Genomic DNA, 13,731 nt, shown 5'->3' on the forward strand with positions numbered 1-13,731 from the left:
CTCAGATATCCACTGCACTGCTACACTCCATGCCGTCCAAGCAAGATTTTAATAACTTGGTGACAAAGGTACGCCAGTGCATCAAGGAAGAAATTGCAGGCCTCAGGAAGCAAGTTACTGAGATTGGTCAAAGAGTAGAGGCCCTGGAGGAAGATAATGATTTTAATCACACAGAAATATCTAACCTACAAACAACAGCTAACATGCATGACCTACAGATCACCCAACTTCAAGATAAAATTTAAGATCTGGAGAATAGGGAGAGATGACAGAATCTGTGAATCAGAGGAATTTCCGAGGCTATTCTCCCTAAAACTCTCTCTGAGTTCCTAGCAGGCCTATTTTCACATCTATTGGGCCCATCTGCCACTTACAACACCACCATGGACAGAGCTCATAGGGCTCTGAGGCCCAAGCCCACGGGCCAAGCACCACCACGAGATGTCATACTGAAATTGAAAGACTTCCAAGCAAAAGAAGAAATCTTGAAAGCAGCAAGACAGCAGAAAGATATTACATACCAGAACTGCCGGACCCAAGTTTACTCTGATCTGGCACCTCGCACCTTACAGAGAAGGAAGGAATTTCAGCCCCTCACTACAGTTCTCAGGGCAAAGGGAATTCAATATCGATGGGGCTTCCCCTACTCTGTCATAGTAACACATCAAAGAGAGAAACTAATCTGCAAATCGTTGATGGAAGCACATCCTTTTTGTACATCACTTGGTATATCACCACCAAAGGAGCTCCCTACTTCAGATGACCAGCCGTCCATGGGACAACCAACACAATCTCAACCTCCCAGAGCTCTGTGGCAAACAGCTCCAGCCAAAAAACAAAGAAGCACACAACAAGCCCTTCAGAAGAACAAACATGACAGTAGTGACTGGACACTAGTTGGTAAAGTACTATTCTTCCAAAATGCCTAACACACCTCCTGGTTTTATGTAAACTTTCTTGCTTGGCAGATTATCTTTTACAGTAATTATGATGGTTCAACTTGAATACTTTTTTATATAGGTAGCAATAGTTAAAGTCATGCAACCCCTGTATAATTTTTATTCAAAATAGTGTTAAAGGAGAGATGGACAACTCTCCCCATGTTTTCTTTTTTGCAACATATGTTGCTTTGGTTATTTTTGTTTTTTATGTTTGTTTATGGTTTGTATTTTGTTGACAGAAAATGTTTTTCCACAGGTTGTCAGTTAAGGTACAGGTTATTACACATGTATGATATTACACACAAGGTCAATATTTTATACAATCTCATGTTTTGCAGCTCCTCCTATCTAACCTTTAAAGGCAAGATCTTATCTCTGAAACATACTTAGTAGAGCCATGGGAAAACCTCAACAACTCCTTACATTAAATGTAAAAGGATTTAATGATCCGCATAAAAGACGTCTAGCCTTTAAAGATATCAATTATAAACACGTGGATATCCTACTTTTGCAAGAAACCCATTTTATAGCGGGGAAGGAGCCACCATTTTTTGCTACGACATACACCACACAATATCACTACAGCCATAAATCCAAAAAAGTATGTGGAGTCAGCATACTGATCTATAGGTCTACACCTTTTCAAATACAGCAGATAGATAGGGGTGAGGAAGGGAGATATATTGTGATCAGTGGACTCCTGTTAGGCAGGCCCATAACCCTTGTAAACCTATATGCCCCCATTACACTCCAGGCTGCCTTTTTCCGTAGAGTCACCAACTCTATTCTGACCTTCGCCAAAGGACCACTAATCATAGGAGGAGACTTAAATGTCCCCCTTAACCCTACCTTAGACAACTCAATGAGTCACTCATATATCTCCAAAAGAGCACTCAGATCCATACATGATGACATGACGTTGATGGGGGTTCATGATGCATGAAGACTGTTCTCCCCTACAGTAAAATACTACACATATTTTTCTGCACCTAACCAGACGTATACCCACATAGACTACATCTTAGTAGACCATATTACATTGTCTCAACTGACTGACGCCAAGATTCTCCCAATTGCGTGGTCAGACCACTCTGCAGTGTTGTGTAAAATAACATGGATTCTTGCCCCACTAAGACCATATCAGTGGAGAATGGATGACACTTTACTAAAAAATAAGCTCTTGACAGATCGGATAGACCGCCTCTTGCTAGAGTTTTTTCAGATTAATGATACCCTGGGAATAAATCCCATCATTCTTTGGGAAACACACAAATGTTACATATGGGGAGAACTGATCAAAGCGAAGTCTGCACAGACTAAAGAGAATAGAGTAGCTTAAAATACATAAATTATATCCAAAAGATCTGATCGCCAGAGCTAATTTAGACCAAGCCACTGTTAAGTTAAAGGAACTCCTCCAAAAGGCAGCACAAGCCCAAGCTTTTAAACTGCAACAAAAATACTTTTTGGAGGGTAATAAACCAGGTAGGCTACTAGCCAGAGCTCTGAAAGTTAAACAAACAGCTAACTATATCCCGCATATACAAGACCCACCTTATAATATAATAACAGACTCTATAGGGATCGCAGAAAGCTTTCGTAAATTTTACGCCATGTTGTATAACCTCTCTCCTAATAGGGACAAAGTTGACCATGCACTTAAAGGGCCACTGTAAGTAAATATTTTCTATGCCTGTTACTAACTAACTACCACAAATACGCTTTTTATCAATAGCATTTCATTAACATATCTCTACCGTATATCAGAAATCTTGTCTGCAAATTTAATTGTTTTCCAAACCCACTCTGTGGGTATCCTTTGCTCTGTACCAATCCGTTTACAATACCTAGGTTTCAAAATGGCGCTTTAAACACAGTTATTGGTTTAAGTATTTTGAACATGCAGTGCTGAAAATAGTGGGCAGGATAATGTGACATCATCGGCGAATAAAAGTTATAACTTTTAGAACGTTATGAAACTTCGTTTTGGAGAAAATATAGGTCAGTAGGTTTTAATTAATGTTTATTAACTTTAATATGTTAGTTGTTTAGCTTAAAAATTATAACAGAAAGTAATCCTTTAATTGTGATTCGTACCTAAGAGATGTGACTCTCCCCACATTATCCCAAGACCACACTGACAAATTGGAACAACCATTTACGGCTAAAGAAGTTGAAACCGCTATAGAACAGGGAAAAGCCCTGGTCCTGATGGTTTTACAGGTAATTATTACAAGAAATATAAACATATACTAATCCCACACCTACTAGCTATCTTTAACTACATAGACCAGGGCCACACTCTACCTCCATCAATGCTAGAAGCCACAGTGATGGTGATTCCCAAACCAAATAAGGACCCGACTGTAATAACTAACTACAGACCTATTTCTCTGCTGAATGTTGACTTAAAAATTTACTCTAAAATTTTGGCTAGTAGGTTAACTTCCTTCCCTTGCTTATACACTCGGACCAGGTGGGCTTTGTGCCACGGAGAGAGGTGAAGGACAACACAGTGAAGGTTCTCCATCTTCTACAACACTCTAAACTTCATGACCTCCCCTTTATTTTACTCTTGACCGACGCAGAAAAAGCCTTTGACAGATTAGACTGGACATTCCTCAAATTGACATTAATAAAATTTGGTTTCCCGACAAGCTTTATACACAGAATTTTTGTGTTGTATTCATCCCCTATGGCCAGAATAAGAGCTAATGGTATTCTATCTGCCCGTTTCCAAATTTCAAACGGAACTCGATAGGGATGCCCCCTATCATCCCTCTTATTTGTACTATCAATGGAGGTATTAGCAACTGTGCTTCGAGCAGACCCAGATGTTAAAGGACTTATACTAAACGACTCTCATTACAAACTAGCTCTATATGCAGATGACTTATTATTAACGTTTACTTCCCCTAGCTCGTCTCTCTCTGCAGTGCAGGCAGTACTGGAGGAATACAGGAAAGTATCCAATTAGTCTATTAATTTAAACAAATCTGAAATCTTACCGCTTAATCTCCCAGAGGGAGAAATACGGAACCTGCAACAACATTCCCCATTTTCGTTCCAGAGTAGGTCATTAAAATATTTAGGGATACATATATCCGCCTGCCCACACCTACTGGTGGAACTCAATTACAACCCCCTTTTAAATTATTTAACTAAAGAAACTTCAGATTGGTTAAATAAAAACATCTCATGGATAGGAAGGATCAGCGTAGTCAAGATGACCCTACTTCCCAAGTTCCTTTATGATTTCAGACACTCCCTATCCCACTTCCTGAACCATATATACCCAAAATACAAAGTACAAATAATGCATATATTTGGGAAAAAACTACTAAACAAAATGGTGGCTTAGGAGTACCAGATATGGCCAAATAAAGGGCTTAAGTGTTCCTCCGCAGGATTTTAGATTGGTGCACATACACAGACAAGGAGGACCAAAGACTATGGATACAGTTGGAGCATGCTATTACGGCAACCCCACAATTGGGTGCACTGTGCTGGCAGTTACCCCCTAATTTTCCAAGCACTATAAGAAATTTCCCAATAATTAAGGAGACCTTAGAGGTGTGGAACAGTCTGTTAAGAAAACACCCCTATATATCTTTGACCCCCTCCCCACTGACGACCATCTTTGCAAACCCAGACTTTCCAATAGGACTTCACCTAACACTGGAGACACAGACTAACCTCCAAAACTTGCTGCCATTCTATACAGTAATTGAAGAGGGTAAGCTACTACATAAACAACACCTCACATCCCAGAATGTTCCTCAATTCTCGCAATGGTTTAGATACCTGCAACTTAAACATTTCTTTGACACCCATAAACATAAAGATTGGATCACCAAAGACTGTACGTCATTTGAAAAACTATGCAGTTTAGACTCCCCACCTCCCCATGCTATATCCACTATTAACGCACTATTGATCACACCTCGCACAATCATGCAAACCACCACAATTACTTCATGGCATAAGGAGTTACCTTACACACTAGATGAAGAAGAGTGGACCACTATATTTTTCAGGACAAGTAGGGCGGCCCATTTGGCTACATTGCAAGAAACAAACTATACGTTTTTACTTTGGTGATATCTCACACCACAGCGATTAAAATATATTTTTCCACAAGCCTCTGATAGATGCTGGCGTAAATTTATGGAGAAAGGAACACCATACCACTTATGGTGGACGTGCCCAAAGATAGGGAAGTTCTGGCAGGACATACATACCAGAGTACAGGAAATTTTGGGGTCCAAGTTCAGTTTGGACCCTTTGATCTACCTATTTCACACCTTACCCAAATTACCTTCCAAGCAACACACAGCGCTGTTACATTTAGCAATTTGTAGTGCCAAACAAATAATTCCAAGACTATGGAAATCAGAAACCACTCCATCCCTGCATATGTGGGTTACTCAAATGAACACTAATCTTAAACTAGAGAGATACTTTTATTATACTACAGATAAATTAGACTTTTACGCAGAGATGTTGTTCTATTGGGAAATGAACTACCTAGCAAAAGGGGACAAAGCAGTTAGAGATGGGAATACACAGTAAGCTATAGCGAAAACACTTATAAACTAGACAGGGAGGTTGGATTATGCAAAACAGTAACAAACCATATCAGGTTTTAATGACAGGCTGTCTGTCTGATAATATGCTGTAAAGAACACTGTAAATATGTTATACTAATCCTCTGATTGATTGGAGCTGGGCTTTATGACTTTCACTGTGAACTGCTTGTGGACTATGGCCTTATGAATTGAATCTACAGAAAATAGACATGGACTGAGTGAAAGCTTCAGTTTCACAGAGCACCTAGTAATATCCCTGTTAAATTGAAACATGATATATAACTGTACTATGAGAAGCAATATTGGAGTCCGATATGACAAGCGTGTTACTATAACTTTCTGTCATTTTGTTATTTATTTGTTACTTATTTGTTATCCTGTTATATTGTAATTTTTTCAATAAAAAGAACATTATAAAAAAAAAATATAGATAACACATTTACTATCAATTCCCCAGCTTTGCACAACCAACATTGTTATATTAATATACTTTATAAAATTTAAACCTCTAAATTTCTGCCTGTTTCTAAGTCACTATAGACAGCCTCTTAATCACATGCTTTTTATTAGCTTTTCACAACAGGATACTGCTAGTTCATGTGGGCAATATAGATATCATTGTGCTCATGCCCGTGGGTTGTGGCTGACACTGCATTAATTAGCTAAAATGCAAGTCAATAGATAATAAATAGCCATGTGATTAGGGGGCTGTCAAAACAGGCTTAGATACAAAGTAATTACAGAGGTTAAAAGTATATTAATATAACTATGTTGGCTGTGTAAAACTGGGGAATGGGTAATAAAGGGATTATCTATCTTTTTAAACAATAAAAAAAAGTTGACTGTCCCTTTAATGCCAACATGCTCCCTGTTGTCACAGCCTGGCAAGCAGCTCTGCTTGTGGCAGGAGGTAGATATTTGTGAATATTATGTTTTGGTTTTGGGGTGGTTCGGGTGGGATTTGGGGGTTTATTGGGGTGGTTTGTAGGTCCTAAAGGAATTAGAATACTGTAGCAAGGGGCCCTTTGCTGTTAACCCCTTTATGTCTGCACTCTCACACTGTCACAGCTGGACAAGTAGTCCTGTGTGTGGCAAACTAGAGGCTGGGGCTGGTGTTTAGCCCTGTCTGGAGTAAATAGATTGTTAAGTTTAGTTAACCCTGTGTTGTATACTAGTGCTACTGGTTATAGTGCTAGTGATATGGGAATTATGTTTACATTGGGTCTAAGGGATAGTGGGTTGAGGAGTAGTTAACTTATTGTTACCCTTGTCCCCTAAAATGTCACGGGCACTGGTTTAGTGGGTGACCCCCCTCTCTGTGATAGCAAACTACTACAAAATGTAGTTGTGGAGAATAGAAATATGCTTTTAACCATTGATGTGTCTTGCCTGTATTCTTGCACCCAATGTGATAAAGTTATTGAAGCTTTGGATTATATGTTGAGATTATATTTAGATATTGCTGAGTCTTATATCCAGTTCATATCTGATGGAGTTCAGTTTTCACTGACTCAAAATTATTTTTTATTTGAGGGATAATTCTATATGCAAAAGTGTGGTACGGTAATCTGGACGAAATTTGCTCCAGCATATTTAAACTTGTACCTCAATTAATTTAAAATAGTCAAGATTTTTAGTAGAAATAACACATTTAGAGCTAACATCAAATTTTATTCTAGGTTACTTAACGACCTGCTTTTGATTTATCAATTATAAGAATTTACTATTTACATTTGAATCAATTTTTGGATCAATCACTTGTCATTAATACAATTTAGAGAATAAATATTACAGAAAATCAATTGAAGGCAATAAGGTATTGCAAGTTAATTCACACTATCCATTTAATTTGAAAAAGCTATCCCTAAAGGACAGCTGATTAGGTCAAGACCAAATCGTTCAGAACTATCCACTTACTCTAAGAAAGCAGATGAGAAAAAACTCTACTAAATTGGCCTTTGGCTACTGCATATGACACATTTTTAGGATGACAGCTGGAAGCGTGCAGCAAGGTATTTCCAGAGATAGGTTTGCGGTATACTTTGGTATTTATTTTATCCTCCTGATTACCCGACAAACAAATGTCCAGGTAATTTATTTTTTTCAGAGTCAAATGTGAAAGTGAACTTAAGTTTAATGTCATTGTCATTTACCCATTCCAAAAATGAAGGTATCATCTCAGAAGGGCCTGACCATATAAAATCAGGTCATCTATGTAGCACTTGTAAAAGTGCACATAGGACCTAAAAGGCTTATTAGCTCCAAAAATGTGGCACAGTTCCCATTTGCCAAGATAAAGGTTTGCATAAGAGGGAACAAAATTTGCCCCCATGGCAGTGCCACATCTTTGGAGGTAATATTTACCTTCAAATTGGAAGAAATTGTGAGTCAGGAGGAAGGTTAGTATACAAATAATGTAAGACTGAAAATCAGTGGTGTAGTCAGTATGTGTGCTTAAAAAATACGCTACTCTTGGAATGTGGTATAGATGAGTATAGCGAGACTACATCCACTGTTAGCCAGGTAAAAGACTTGTCCCATTTGAGTTCTTTGACAAGATTTAAGATATGTTTAGAATCTCTTGTATAAGATGGAAGAGAAATGACTATGGGTTGGAGGATAGAGTCAAGCCACTCAGAAAGCTTTTCAAGGAGGGAGTCTATTCCTCTGACTATAGGCCATCCGCTCACATCTATCAGGGATTTATGAACCTTGGGAAACAGGTGGAACATGGGTATCTTGGGAAATTTAACATTCAGGTAAGCAGCCGTCTCTGCATCAATATGCCCATGTTCCAACCCGTCATCCAAAATTTGGGTAAGAGCCATACCAAAGTCAGAGGTGGGATTTCTATCCAAAACCTTGTAGTCATGTGTGTTGTTTAACTGACATAAAGCCTCAGAGATGTAATCCGCCCTGTCTAATACTACAGTACTACCTCCCTTATCGGCAAGGCGTATGACTATTTTGTCATTTTGTTTTAACAGTCTTAAAGCCTCTTTCTGTTTGACAGAGAGATTGTATGTGATGGGATCTGGAGTATCCTTAAGGTTTTGTAGATCAGCCTCAACTCTGTTATAGAAAGATTCAATAATGGGCCCCCTAGTGTGTATGGGATAAAATTTAGATTTTTCTTTAAGAGACATTCTACTATTTATCTGTCTTTGACAGTTGTTTGTCTCTTGTGCTAAGTCTTGTAGTGCTACAGCATCACAGACCTCATGAAAAGTCTGGAACTCAGGCAGGCGCGTAGTGGAACGTGTCTGGATAACCATGGGTTGCTCATTACTAGAAGAAAAGTATTTCTTTTATGTCACATTTCTAATAAACCGATTAATGTCCAACATAGTCTGGAAAAGGTTAAAGTGAGAGGTGGGGGCAAAACCAAGACCCAGTTCCAACAATTTAATTTGATCATGAGTTAGAGTTTCTGAAGATAAATTTATAACACTACTCACTTGTGTTTGTTCTGGGTTTTGTTGCCTCTCAATTGATACCTCTCTTGGGATCCTTGTGTACTTGGTATGGTCCCTCCCACTCCCTGTGGATCTATGCCCATGGGAAAAATATGATTCAAAAGAGCTTGTTGGGACACATTAGTGTCAGATGTATGTGAGACAGTTATATTGCTGGTGATGTTGCTAGGGACATATTTGGAACCATTGTTCCCAGAGGCTGATTTCTCCTTTGGTCTAGCTCCCAGACGAGTATGTGGAATGGGGTTACCAGAGACTGGGGGAGGAGTTGGTGTTGTTTTCAGAATGCCTTGCTGTTGATAAATATTACAATTAATATTTGTGTTAGTCTGCAATGTAATATCTTGGTTTTCTTCACTAGCTGTTTTTTGTCAGACGACCAATCAATATCACTATCTGAAAAGATTACAGATTTGGACTAGTTATGTCTGCGACCATGATTGCCTCTTTTGTTTTTATTTTTATTTTTGTTGTTGTTATTGTATTGTGGTTGATTGGGCCTATAATTAGCGTTGTTTTCTGTTCCAAATATATACAGAATTCTTGAGATAGTTGGTTTTATCCATGATAAACTTAACATGTTTATTTTCCATTATTTGCTGTTTTCCTCTAGCCAAAGAATCCTGTAATATTTTGTTAAATTTAACAAAATCTGGGTCAAGGTTATGTGCATTCAACTCCAGCTGTAGGGCATCTATCTCAGTTTTAATGCTACTCAAATAATGTGTCTTATAATGTATAAGTAGTGTCATTAGTTGCACAGAACATTCTGATAAAACATTGTTCCAAGAATTGACAAATTCAACATCATTAGCATTAACCTCAAAGGTAGGAAATTTGAAAATTCTTAAACCCCTGGGAATCATATTAGACTTAATATAAGACTCAAAAGTCCAAATGTCCCATCGTGTCTTGATTTCTTTAAACAAAAGAGTTCCTTTATCATCAGAGAAGATTTTAGTACAGTCCTGTGTCCAGTATGTATACGCGCTGCTGCAGGCATGAGGGAAAAGAACTGTGATATTGAACTCTCCATAATAGGAGCTGCAGGTGATGTTAATATAAAATAAACAAAGTTTATATTATATAATATACTTTTTCTAATTTCTCTTGAAGCAGTCCATATGTGTATATAGGAGATATAAGATATCACCAGCAAATATCCAAATTAGAGTGAAGACAAAGACAAATATGCACATATTATGGGGATATACAGGGTATATTTTTTAGCATATCCTCCTATGGCTGATAACGGAGAAGGTGTGATGGTCCACTAACTATTTTTAACTCTCCTCTGCAGTCCTGCAGATGCTGGTTTATTTATTTATTTTTCCGATGGTCCTATTCTTGCCAATTGCACAAACTGCAAAATAAACCTCCCTCCACAGCTTGCTAATCATTTTTGGATTTGGAAAACTATGATTCATCAACTCAGCTCTATATTAGTATGCATCAATAAGAGCTTCTTTCTTAGCATCACTGTACCTTTCTTCCCTAAAAGGGACAGTAAACAACTTGAGATTTATACATAACATTTTTAGTTATGCATAATGAAACAACTTTGTAATATATTGTTATTATTTATTTTGCCCCCTTTTCATATAATTTAGCTTTTAAATTTCTAATTCCAGACCTTGAAATGCACCCTGCTGACTTCTCAAGACTTTCTCTTCTACATATCTGCCTCTTTAACTGCTAAGAAATGAAAAACAATCGGCTAGATTTGCGTTAAACTGAAAAAGCAGCGTTAACAGGTCCTAACGCTGCTTTTTCACTACTGCTGCTATTATGAGTCTTGCAGGTTTAAGGCATACTTCTTTGGCCTTACCGCAAACTGACTTACGTAAACTTTGTAAACCCTTTTTTCTATGGGACTTCCATAGCGCCGGTATTTTGAGTCTGTCCTGGGAGGCCAAAAAGTGAGTGGTACACCCTCTACCTCCAAGATCCGTAACGCATTCTAAAGTCAGTAGTTATGGGTTTTACACTACAACGCCGTAGCATAAAACTCATAACTAAAGTGCTAAAAAGTACACTAACTCCCATAAACTACCTACTAACCCCTAAACCGAGGCCCTCCCACATCGCCAACACTATAATAAAATTATTAACCCCTAATCTGCTGCTCCGGACATCGCCGCCACTCTAATAAACATATTAACCCCTAAACCGCTGCACTCCTGCCTCGCAAACACTAGTTAAATATTATTAACCCCTAATCTGCCACCCCTAACATCGCTGCCACCTACATTATAGTTATTAACCCCTAATCTGCCGCCCCCAATGTCGCCGCCACTATATTAAATGTATTAACTCCTAAATCTAAGTCTAAACCTAACCCTAACACCCCCTAACTTAAATATAATTTAAATAAATCTAAATAAAATTACTATAATTAACTAAATTATTCCTATTTAAAACTAAATACCTATAAAATAAACCCTAAGCTAGCTAAAATATAACTAATAGTTACATTGTATCTATCTTAGGGTTTATTTTTATTTTACAGGCAAATTTGTATTTATTTTAACTAGGTAGAATAGTTATTAAATAGTTATTAACTATTTAATAACTACCTGGCTAAAATAAATACAAATTGACCTGTAAAATAAAACCTAACCTAAGTTACACTAACACCTAACACTACACTACAATTAAATAAATTAGCTAAATTAAAAACAATTAAATAAATTAAATTAAATTAGCTAAATCACAAACCCCCCCCACTAAATTACAGAAAATAAAAAACAAATTACAGATCTTTAAACTAATTAACCTAATCTAATAGTGCAGAATTATATAACATTATTTAAGTGCTATAGTTCTAAACGGCTTTTTTCTCTTCAAATAAGTAAAAATTACGGCGCTTTTACAGACCCGCTCTCTGCTGAGCGGGTCTGTAATATTCAGTCAGCGCATCGGGCCAGCTGTATAGTCACAGCCCGGCCCGATCGCGCCATAAGACTAAGTGCAGCTCGCTCCTGTCACAGGAGCGAGCTGCACTTAGTGCTATGGCGTGGTCGGGCCGGGCTGTGACTATACAGCTGGCCCGATGCGCTGACTGAATATTACAGACCCGCTCAGCAGAGAGCAGAGAGCGGGTCTGTAAAAGCACCGTAATTTTTACTTATTTGAAGAGAAAAAAGCCGTTTAGAACTATAGCACTTAAATAATGTTATATAATTCTGCACTATGTGCAGAATTATATAACATTATTTTTAAGGTTTACTGTCCCTTTAACTCTAAACAAATTTATAAACATTTAACAAATTAGTGACAAAACGTCATCAAAAGAATAAACAATATAAATAATATTATGTTACAGCTAGTGGTAGATGCCCCCTTTGGAGGTATAAACAAAATGTAAGATACCAGAGGCTAGCTCTCTGCAGCACCACTCTGCTTTGCCCACCTCCAGCCCCTTCAAGTAAAACCTTTGTGCTGTAAATACATTTAAAAATCTGCAATTAAATGCAGCAGGTCTAAACTTTTCTAGAATTAAATTGCACCCACTAGAGAAGCGATTTAATGCAGCATCATAATCTGCTTTTTAACGGGACAGTCTAGTCAAAATTAAACTTTCATGATTCAGATTGGGCATGCAATTTTAAACAACTTTCCATTTAACTTTTTTCATCAAATTTGCTTTGTTGTCTTGGTATTCTTAGTTGAAAGCAAACCCTAGGTAGGCTCATATGCTAATTTTCTTCTTATCTGAATGCATTTGACAGTTTTTCCCAGCTAGAAGGTGCTAGTTCATGTAGGTCATATAGATAACTTTGTGCTCATGCTTTTGGAGTTACTTATGAGAGGGCACCGATTGGCTAAAATGGAACTCTGTTAAAATAACTGAAATAAGGGAGTCTGCAGAGGCTTAGATACAAGGTAATCACAGAGGTAAAAAGTATATTAATATAACTGTGTTAGTTATGCAAAACTGGGGAATGGGTAATAAAGGTATTATCTAGCTAACATTAAAAATTCTGGAGTAGACTGTCCCTTTAAGTGTTGACCTGAGGCCCCTGATTAAGGTCTCATTGAGATGTGGACTGTGCTAAGAAAAGTATTCACAGCCCACCTGGCAAATGCCCAGTTTGGCTTAAAATATATTTAGCATTTTCAAATTATCTAATTTTAGAAAATATAATAATCATGTATAAAGTAGCTGACTACAGTATACAAAAATCTGTTTTTTTAAGTAATTTATTTAACTAACATTTTAGTGATTTTAGTTTGACATTTTATATGTCGGATAAACATATTGCAGCTTTCTAAGCCCTGTGAGATTACAAAAAATGATATTCACTCATTCTGTTTTTGTGACTAATTTATAGTGTGATTTTACTAATTTATGTGTGATCTAGAGAACAGAGTTCAAGTAGCGTGTCACACTGCCTCCTACTGCGAGTAGACAGCTCTGAATACTACATAATTATACTAAAAAACAAAAAGCTAGAGGCTGTGCTATATGTTAAGGGTACTTAACTAAGATAACAACATATTCTTATATTACACAAACAATAAAATGACACAGTTTTTTTAATCAAAAGTCTGATTTACTTTAAATGTTTAGTAGATTCTCAGAAGTGTTGAATCTTACCACAGAACACTATAAATAAAACTAAAAGTTATCCCATAGAGCTTCAGGAACTGTCGTGTGAAATGAGTTGTGTACGTGACAGTGTCTCATCTGGGCTCCGTCTATCTGTTTATTACAGTTTGTGT

This window comes from Bombina bombina, chromosome 1 (genome assembly GCF_027579735.1).
Source record: "Bombina bombina isolate aBomBom1 chromosome 1, aBomBom1.pri, whole genome shotgun sequence".
NCBI classification, from domain to species: Eukaryota; Metazoa; Chordata; class Amphibia; order Anura; family Bombinatoridae; genus Bombina; species Bombina bombina.